Here is a 10,508-nt window from a genome sequence, read left to right on the forward strand (position 1 = left end):
GGATAGAGAACTCTTTCCTGGGACTTTCGCGGGACAGGCTGCTGCAACGGGATCGTTTGTGGATCTTGCGGATGATCTGACGAGTGCGCTTGAGGGCGTTGGGGTGTGAGGAACGGGACAGGGGCAGATGAGGATGCCATCATTTTTCCCCTATTAAGCTTATGCTTGCGGCATGCAGTATGCGTCTCTAGCCGTGTCCGGTCGTGATGCTTCTGAAATCTTCCACCGAACTTGTGAAAGATCGCTAAAGATGAGGAGTTCGAGACAACAGCTATTTTCTCTCACGGTTGGTTTTATGCGGCTACGATAAATTTGGCTCGTGTTGGTGAGATGCTTTGGATGAGAAGAAAAAACGAAGAAAAACTCACAACAGATGACGATGAAAATGAATCGTTCAATCGACTTGCAGAGAATGGTCAATGAGGAGTTGCGCTCGACAAAACTGTTGAACTTGGGAACTAAGTAAGCTCCTCTTCAATTGACCAATCTTTTTGAACCTTCGCTCGGAGACTCCTTTCTTCAGTCAGCTGTGCGCCTCGAATCAGTGGTCAAAGAGGAGGGAATTTGATGCGCGTAATGGAAGCTGCATCAATTTCCGCCACCGATAGAAGTAAAGAAATGAAGCAAAAAACCAAACCCACACACTTTCCACCCGCACAATCATCAAGTCACCCGGCTTAATCCGATGCAGGTCACCCGCGCGCTGGCCTAGGTTTGGCTTGGCAATAAGGTAAGGCAAACTACGCCACCGCATGACGGCGAGCGGAGCGGACCTAACAACAGCAGCAAAAAAAAGGTTGATTTTCAAACGAGAAGAAATGATGGACCACTTAGCGAAGGAAATGGTTAACGGTTTCAAAGGCAGAGGCAAGAAGCCAAGAAGTTTTACAAGAAAAACGCTTCGAGATGGCGCACGGGCTGGGGGGAAGCACACGAATTGAAGGTTAAATTATCCCAGGCGGTCTCGGATGGAAGGAGAATGGCGAAAGAGCCATCCCCGGAACGATTCCGGAGCGGAATGTTTGCAATGCGTTTCGTTACATCATTGCGGCCGGAGGGGAGGGTAAGTTACGGGAGTTTGGCAACATCGGAATTGTTCGCACGAACTACAGTCACAATAAGCTGAATTGAATATTTTAAACGTTACGTAAAATGGGAGGAATGAAAATATTGTTAGTTGTTAGTTAGAAATTATCCTAGGAAATCTTTGATTTTGATGTATTTTAGATATTTAGACATTTGTAAGGCAGTTTATAAACATAAGGAAACATGCCAAAAAAATCGGAAAACAATGTTAAATACGGTTATACTTAAAATCGTCCACCATCAGACCAGAAGTAACCTTTATCGGTGCATGTTTTGAACGAATAACACGACGAACGTTGCCGACGATGCACTCGGTGAACCCGTTTTCGGGATGGCTCGGCTTCTGCCTACATAATTTATTCCGACCGATTTATATCCGATCGCACCAGCCCCCAACATACAATAAATATTGTAACGTGATAAAATAATATGTATCACACCGGCTGCCACAACGTACGACACCGCAACCGGGGTCCAACCCGCTCGAGCAACAGCATCTTCCCTGCCATTTGCGCCATAAATCATCACCACCGTCTAATCATCTATCGGGCCGATTAGTTCGCTTTCGATCGGCCTATGTGGCTTGAGGCTGTTCCCCCTAAGGGCCGAGAGTCGGTCGGTGAAAATTAGTAGCCCCGCCCGACGGCATACCCGAGATCGGAAGGTTGCCGAACCGGAACACACACACACACCCCTCGGTACCATTATTTACGATCAACATCCCATAAATGTCGCCGGTCGACTTTTGTCACGCACCTTTGGTTGAACCGGGGTGGGTTTGAACCGGCAGTAGAACAGGCCACCGGTTATGGCCACGATTGTCCCCGCCCGCCCTTGTGGATCTCGCTAGAGCTCCTGCCCACCCCGGGAAACATGTCCGAAGCCGGTAGCGCGAAGCGTTGTGCAGCGAAGGAGTCCCGTCGTAGTACGAGCAGCATCGGTCACGCCATACGCTTGATAGGACGCAACCTAATCCGAACTCGATCCATAAATCAAACCAGCCCTCGCCAGGCTTTCCGGATGCCGCGCCAATGGGCGAGAACTTGTTTGCGCCGATGTAGGCCGGACCCTGGCAGTGGCAGATGTAGGACGCATCCGTAGCGGACGTGCCGATGCGCTTCCGTTTTGCAGGAACAGGCTAGCGGTGCGAAAGTGTAACAATGGCGGCAATTAAGCCGGTGACCATATGCAGAAGAGACCTTCCCGTGCAGAAAAGAAGAAAGTGGAGCAACCAGCGACGATCCTTGACGATTAGATCGATATCGAAGAGGGAAGTGAAGGGGTCCTCGTTCGGAATTGCAGGATCGCTGTAGACCGATAAGGAGGAAAGATATGCACGTCACAGAATCTACGCGCGCTTGGAATGCGGTGGTCTTTGATATCTTACTGTACCGGAGAATTTATAGCGCTAGACTAAAATTGCAAAGGTTCTTATATACATTTCCTCAGGCACACTCTCTACATTCACTTCTCGGACAAGGGAATACAGAAAGACACGAAATATGTCGATCACATCTATGAAACGCTGATCGCGAGCACCGATAACATCATCAGCTCGTTTCGCTAGCTCCCGAACGAACTCTCTGTTGAAAACCTGGTTCCTGGTGGACAAAAACATAACAAGCAGCATAACGCAACGCTTGGAACCGGCTTGGGACCTTCCATCTCTCCCCCTCCATTGTGGGCCACCTCACGCACTCTAGTCGCGCTCAATGATAACAGCTTCGACATCTTTCTACCTTTTGCTTGTTGACTTAAAACATGTCGATAAAATCGTCAGCGGTGTCCGCTACGACGGCTCTTGGATTCCTTCCAGCTCGAGACGTGCATTCTGCAACACACGCTGCATCAGCAGCAGTTGCAGCCGGTGCACGGTGGTAGCCCACGGAACAGGTTTTCCGCTTTTGGACTCCATTGGAACCTTTCCACAGCTCCCGGGTCCCACTTTTCTGGTCGGTCGGTCCAGACACCCGGTGGAAGCGGACAGGTAATGTAATGCGCCCGCCGGCTTGTAGGATTCATGAATGGGAATGAGAGGCTCGTTTCGAGATATTGGCATGTTCGGGTTCGGCGAAATCTCTGGTCCTATGGCGATCTGGACGGCAGGGACCAAGCAGATGCCGCAGTGCGTACGTCCTAGTGTTCGAGTGGTTAAGTTGAGGCACTGTTAAAAAGGTGCACTTTGGACAGCGTACGAAGGTTGCCAGTACTTTTATGCAAATGAGTGTCCGTCTCCTCCGTGGATATGCTCGTTCGATTCTGGGGTGAGGGTCATGCTGTTAAAAGCGCACCGGTTCGTTCGAAAGCCACCACTGGCCGGGCGTGTAATTACCCACTCGCGATGTCACCGCAAGTGTCTAGTTATTTTGGAGGGGTCGATTAAGGTGAGAGGTGCATCGAGGGTGTGGTTGGTTTCGACGCAATAGAGGAGAAGAGCTGGAAATTTAAAGATATTACACCGTCCGCGGACATGATTACACTATCACTCTCGCGAATGCCAACAACTCATAAGACGCACATCTCCGAGAAGGTTCCAAGGTCTTGTGGTGAAGATGAAAGCTTGCGCCCCGAAGAGGATAATTATACACCCTGAGCGCAGGTTCAACGAAATGATGACGGATATTAAAGGGTCTCGCGGAGTCCTAGGTCGGTGATTATAATGGAATCTTTTTTCTCGGTCTCTCTCTTTCAATGCATCACCATCAATGCCCCTAGTATTTTGTCGAAAAGGGGATCATGGCAAAGAAGAACCTACGTCTCGAGCCGGTACGCAACCACTCGCCTTTTGCATTGCCGTTACAGCTAAACGGTCGATTTATTACGCTCGGAAACATGATCTCGCCGTGGAATGTGAGACAGAGTGACATTCTCGTGCCCTGTGGAGACACACACTTGAAACACTTGTCCACTCGGCCCCGGATAAATCTTGCTGTCGGAACGAATCAAAATAACTTCAATCGATCACTTCGGCTGTCCGGGCCGTTGCTGGTGAGAGGTGCTTGGTTTTGATTAAACTGACCGCTGACTCGATCGTGGCGTAATACGAACCTCGATATGGTTATGCCTTGCTGACTCCGAAGAAGTTGAAGCAAAGAATAAAACAAGCAGGACAAGATTAACATTGAATAAGCGATCATTCACTTCCTCCGCCGGTTGCCAAAATAAACGAAGCAGGCTAACCTTGACTTTAATGTTTGGATAACATTCGTTGGTAGCAGCATCGGAGTAGGCTTCGACATCGTGGGATGGTCTCCGGAAAGAGGTCATTGAGAATCGTAGCAATAATTTAACCAGTTACGGAACAGTATTTGAATGAAGAAGTCTCTCATCATCGTGACTCCGTTCTTACCCATCCTTGCGTAAGTTTTGTTTCTCCAACATCAATTCGTGATCTACAGCTAAAGGCGTCGTGTTGTGGCCTTGGTGAGAACTCATTGCGCCAGCACGGAGCATCAGAACTTGATCGATCGATCAATCCCGTGGCCTTTGGCTGGGTGAAGTCTAGCGATGCTAGCGATCGGTGGTGTTGTTCATGTTGCAAAATTCTCCGCCTTCACACGGTTGGTGGTACGATTGTGGCAAGAACTCGAAACAATGCCAACAAGTTCATTAATCACCGGAGATGCAAGGTACGGACGACACCCAGCTTAAGATGGGATGTCCTCTCCTTGGAGTGACATTAGCAGAACTGTCTAAATGGTTGAGTTAAGATAGAATCGCAAGTATTGATTGAGCATCGAGACATTTCGTATCGCAGATTGTACTGACGGGGAACAAATGGCGATGCGGGTAAGAAATAGTGCACGGATTGATGGTAATGTCTTGCAGTTTGCGACAGCTAGGCGTGACGGAATGGAGTCCCGGAGTGGATCTATTTGAACACGTCTGAAGCCTGTACTTTCTCTTTGCACCGCATTATGCAACTGCCACGATGCCATTGTTCTAAGAGGCCCTGTAGACATCGATATCGGTGCAGACGAAGGAAGTTTTCTCTCGTAACTGGTAGATTACTTGGTTCCAAGAATTCCGGGTTATTTCTTAAGCTCGTGCTATATGCAAAGACTCGTCGTTACACACCCTTGGAAGGGTGTGATCGTCTTTTTTGCCAACCGCTTTTACTTGGCAATGCTGGGAACTTCTCCTTTCCGAGCAAGAGTAGAAAGTACCGCAAAAATGGTACCCAACCTTCCGTCACCCGTTGTTGGTTACTTTGCTGCAATATTTTGCCAACACCGCGCTGGCCAAGGTTCTTAAGCTTCGGTCGAGATTTATAGTGGTTTTCTACGCGAGTGCACAGCTTCATCTGGTGCGGCGGAATGGAACGCGACGGATCGAGGTTAATAAACAGATGAAATTTATAGTCTCTTCAGTGGTAGGGTTGGGAAAAGGGCACCAAGTCGGGGAAACGCACGCGTTTCTTTCCACCAGAGTACACGACCTGTTGTGGTCGCCATGGAATGAGATGTCTTTTTGCTTTGATAGAGGGGAATTGTTTTTGCGCCAGGCATCGGAGTGGGAGACCTACATCGGCGGTTCTTGCAAATCCTTAAAGGTCCCCTCTAGTTTATGGGTTCCCTGTTTTTGCTCTCTAACATTTGCGCCTAAGTAGATCCAGTTTATCCTCCCGGGGCCGGGCGTCATTAGTGGCTGACCTTTTCCGCTTCGACTCTCGCGCTATGAACGCCGCGGCCAGGTCGCTCGCGTCCTAGGCGACAGGCCATGCCAAATCGTGCCAATCTGTCAGATGTTGTTGCCAATCCGGATGGAACTGTTCCGAGGAGGTCGGCAGGCGCCGCAATGCACTCCAGCGGAACGGAATGTGACCAAGATGGCGATGGAGGCGTGTCGTTCTAACTCCTCGTCACGTCGTCCACCATGAACGTGTCAGCACACACATAGCTCTGGGATATCTGCATGCCGGTATGGCACTCCTCCGGTGCGTTTGAGGTGTCATTCTTTTCACCAACGTCCGTACCGACATCTCCACACTCGGTTTTTATCCGCCGAACGAGGTCAACCGGTGTTTTATTACAAACGTTACATGTCCAACAGTGGGTTTCCACCAACAAAAAAAGGGTTCTGTTTATTTACATACTTTTTTGTGTCATTCTCTTCCTCTCCCTTAACAGCATAAGAGAGGTCATGGAGTTGAATGTAGGTTGTACTTACAACGGTTGACACGCACGGAAATGGCGGCGGTAACCCAACGTCAGGCGAACATTGAGGGGGTTTGCTGGAGATAAACCACAACCGGAGCGCTTATGAAATACGGTTCCAGTAGCACGTACGCTTGGTGTAATACACTTCATCGTGATTAATGCGATGTTGATAAGTTTTTGCTCGCGGTGTTTGCGAACCGTGGTACAAATTATAGTTGAGGCGGTGGTTAACGAAAAAAAAAACAACGGAAAAGGGAGCTGTATGCATATCGTCCGGCTCGTCGGTTCGTCTGTCATGAATTAATAGGTGGTACTTAAAATATGGCCCTGTTCATGTTCGCCGGGATCTGTAGAGTCGTTAATAACTCGATAGTGGATCTTGTTCGTGCCATGTGCAGCATATTTTATCTTCGCCAGCGAGTTATCTGTGACGCCCTCGGGGAGAAAATGGGGAGAATTAATTGAATTTAGTGAAATAGCAGTTAAATACATTGTTTTATTCTGTCAGGAGATAGACGTTGCAATTTGTATTGTTCGACGTTTTACATTTCAACGGTTAGCGTTTGTTTCAGGGACGAGGAACCAAGGAAAGGAATCGAACTCTTTTCCCGGTCGTTCGCTCGTTCGGTATCAACAATGGCGGCATCGGTTCATTTATGTTTCAACGACCAACCACCGGTAGAAAAAGAATCGAAGTAAGGAGTTACATCAGTACCTGGCTCCATGGCGCGATCAAAAAGGGTATGCGAATAAAAACAGTAACTTCCAAAAAAGGACCCAAAACGTTGCCCAAACTCGACCACACTCTGCTGCGTGTGTGGCTTTGCACGACTGCCTGGCGAAGCGCCGATGGTGGAGCTGGATAGAAACATGCAGCTTGGAATCGGTACACCCGGTGCAGATGCAACGACGGCGACGGCATAGGCTGTACTTATGAATTTCGCTACGCAGTTTGGTCGATTCGGCGGCGGAGTCTCCCTCCTTGGTTGTTGTGTGTTGTGGTGTGTGCCAAAAGCGACCGACATTTATGATGGAGAAACTGTGTTACATTGCGTTCCGATGGCCTTATCGGTTCGCGCATTCATTCTTGGGTGTGTTTTTTCTTCCCGCGGTCAGCGACAGCCATGCGTGAGAGCATCTCCCGAGATCGTGGTCCCGATTGGAAAGCGCGTGGTGCCAACGGGCCCGAATCTCGGAAGCCGTGCGCACGAAATTCAAGATACACGCGGCGACGGTTTGCGCAGAACTGGATGGAGCATGATCACGTACGCGCTCCAAATGAAGCTTCCCCTTGCAGTACTCCAGCCTTCAGGAGAGACCAGGTCGGCCCCAAGGTTTGAGTTTATGCTCGAAGCGTGTTGTTCTTTTCTGTGCTGCGTTCCACGACGTGATCGAAGATCGTTCCCGCGGAAGGGTTATCATCCTCGCACAAACACCTTTTCAGCGTTGTTATGCTGCGCTCTGCTCGGCATGGAATGGGAAGCAAGGGTGTCCGTGGGGGTCTTAAAAAAGCGCGCATAACTTCCGTTGGTGTTGGTGCCAGGTTCGTTCGTTCGCCCGGGTTTGTTGTGCAGAAAATCGGAGCCCGAGCGGTGTGGCATTTTCGTGAAACCACAACCCGGCACCAACGTCCCCACAGAGGATCACGAATGGCGGAGGAGGCCCTTTTCGGGCGGCTCCAGGCCAGCAGCAGCAGCAACAACGCCACGTTTTCTCAAATCTTGCGGTAGTTGTGTGCTGGCTGCTGCTTCGCGTTCTCGATGTTGTCAGGTCGAAAGCTGTGCGGACCTGCCTGCGACGCAAGACCGGTTCCCTGTCGGTCTCCCCGGGGGCTTCTTCGCTTCGCACCGACCCCAAACAATCTTCCTGCCCCGGTTGCCGTCCGCCTCGATCCACCACCCCTTTGCCCGTTTCGTGCTCACTTATGTTGTGCCTCCCCGCGATGTTTGCGCCCCCCCCCTCGTACGGGCTCGATCCCTCCCCGAGGTTGATTTTGTGTTCCCTCCACTTCACTTTTTCGTTCAACTTATGTTTTGCCCCCCGAAACCGGGTCCCCATTGAATGCGGCAAACTTCGAACGGTTCGCTCAAGGATGGGTACAGCTTTGAAGACGGTAGAAAAGAATGGGGGGAGAGAGAGAGAGAGGGTGCACAAGGGGGTGGGGATCTGTAAAGGGAACATTTTTCGCCCGGCGAAACACGACGCGAAACACGACGCTGTGTTGTGTTGGTTGTTGTGGCGCGCCCGTTTTCGTCGTTTCTTATCGTCGAGCTGTCTTCAAGTCGAGAAGAAGTCCTTTGCATTTCTTCTCTCCCTCTCTCTTCGCTCTCGGACTCGGGTTGTTGTTTTGGGGCGGGAGGTATTTTCGTTCAGTTCAGTTTAAATTGTAACGAACTTGTTTTTGAAGACGGCATTTTTTTTTTGTCTTGTGTGTGCCATGCCCACTTGCTTCCCTGAAGGCGCGCTTCGGTTCGCAGTTTTAGCGTGTGATGCGACCTGCCGGATGATCTTTTGCCTACTAGAGGCGAGGCCTAGTCGTTTCTGGGCGAGAAATTTCAACCGGATTTGAACGGCGCAAGACGACGAACCGTATGTTAATGGGCATTCTATTTTTAGCGCTTTTTTTACGAGACTGCCACATGCTGACATGGACTGTTACTTTGTTTTGCTTCACAAACGCGCGTGTCATCGTCTTCCTTTCATCGTCTTAGAATAAAATGACATAATTTTGGTGTATTTTTTTCTAATTAAAACATTTTCCACCAAATTCTACCCTCGGTTCGCTGCAGGTGGAGTGTCCACCTCGTTGTTGGTTGTTGATGGGTTTTCTCATTTTCGTTTTCTTTTCTTTTCTTTCCATTTATTTTTCAAATTTAGGTTTCCAACCAACGGTCCGCGAAAACCGCAAGGAAGGCTTCGCCGTTTTTTCGCCGTGCCTGTGTCGATGTGTGAGTGTTTTGTTCCCCGTGCTTCGAGCCGGCATTTTCAGCAGCATCACGCAGCCGTCGACGCCGTCGTCCCTCGTCCCGCCTGCCCGTCCGCTTCGGAGCTTGTTTTCTTTTCTGTCGCTCTCGTCCTCTCCCTTTGGGGGGGAAACTGGTCCGGGCGCGGACCGAACCGGCGAGGACCCACGAGGATAACCCGTCACGAGCGCGCGCGCGGTGGTCTCAGGCTGTGTGTTCAGAAGAGTCAGTGATCGTCAAACGATCGTCGCAAGCGGACGCCAGAGCCGTAACCGTTCGGTTTTCGGGACGGGCAACTCCGGTGGTGGGCTCCGTCTGTTGGCGCCTTTGCCGTCAGACACACACACACACACACACAGGCCGGTGGTGAATTGCACGTGAGATTTGAGTGACGCTGAGGAGTGAATCGTGTGCTCAAGAATTTCCCCTTCGAAGGCGAAAGAAATAACAAGGAAAAAAAGGTGGATAGCACTAGCGTTATCACGGGGAAGAAGGTATTCCGGTGGTCTGCCGCAGCAAAATCCATAAAGCAAAAGCTTCCAGTGGCCTTATCGCGTACGCCGGTGAATGTGTTTCTGTCTAGACTGCGACAGAACTCGCTCGCTCAGAACGGATCGAAGGCTGGCAGGCGTTTTAGGGCGAAGAGTGAGTGATATGATAAGCGAGCTTTAATTTTCCCAAAACCATCCCTTTTTCCCATCAAGCGGGAGGTCGACGACGTGAGGAATGCCCATCGCGGTGACGGTGAACCCGCCGACGATCGTGGTGATGTTGAAGATGAGCCTAATGAGCATGATGATGATGATGATGATGATGCCGATGTTGTGTAGTGCTACGAGTGTCACGGGAAGTGCTGTGGAAAAAGTTCGTGGTTCGGCTAGCGAAGCGGTAGTGTGATTGTGTGTGAAACCGTCTCCGGGGCGCTTTAAAAAGGCGGTGAGAAACGAAGGCCAGCAAGTGATAGTGGTGGTATTTCCTTTTCCAGGATCCCATTTGTGTGGAAAACGTGTCGATTAAGTAAATCGTGCCGCCAGCACAGTCGTTTGTTATCTAACAATTTGTTTTTTTAGTTGAGATAAAAGTCACATATTGTGCCCATAGTGCAGTTTCGAGGGAGTTGAAAGGAAGTGAAAGAGTGAGCGTACCGGCACGAGTCGTCTTTGAGACAAGCGTTGGTTGGTGTTTGCAGTAGGAAAAGAAATCGTGCCGTTCTAAACCGCATCGAGAAGCAGCAGACCGCGTTGTCGTGCTTCGCCGCCAACTAATCCTAGGTTGATTCAATCCAGCTTTTTCCACGCCG

Source organism: Anopheles coustani, chromosome 2, assembly GCF_943734705.1.
Source record: "Anopheles coustani chromosome 2, idAnoCousDA_361_x.2, whole genome shotgun sequence".
NCBI classification, from domain to species: Eukaryota; Metazoa; Arthropoda; class Insecta; order Diptera; family Culicidae; genus Anopheles; species Anopheles coustani.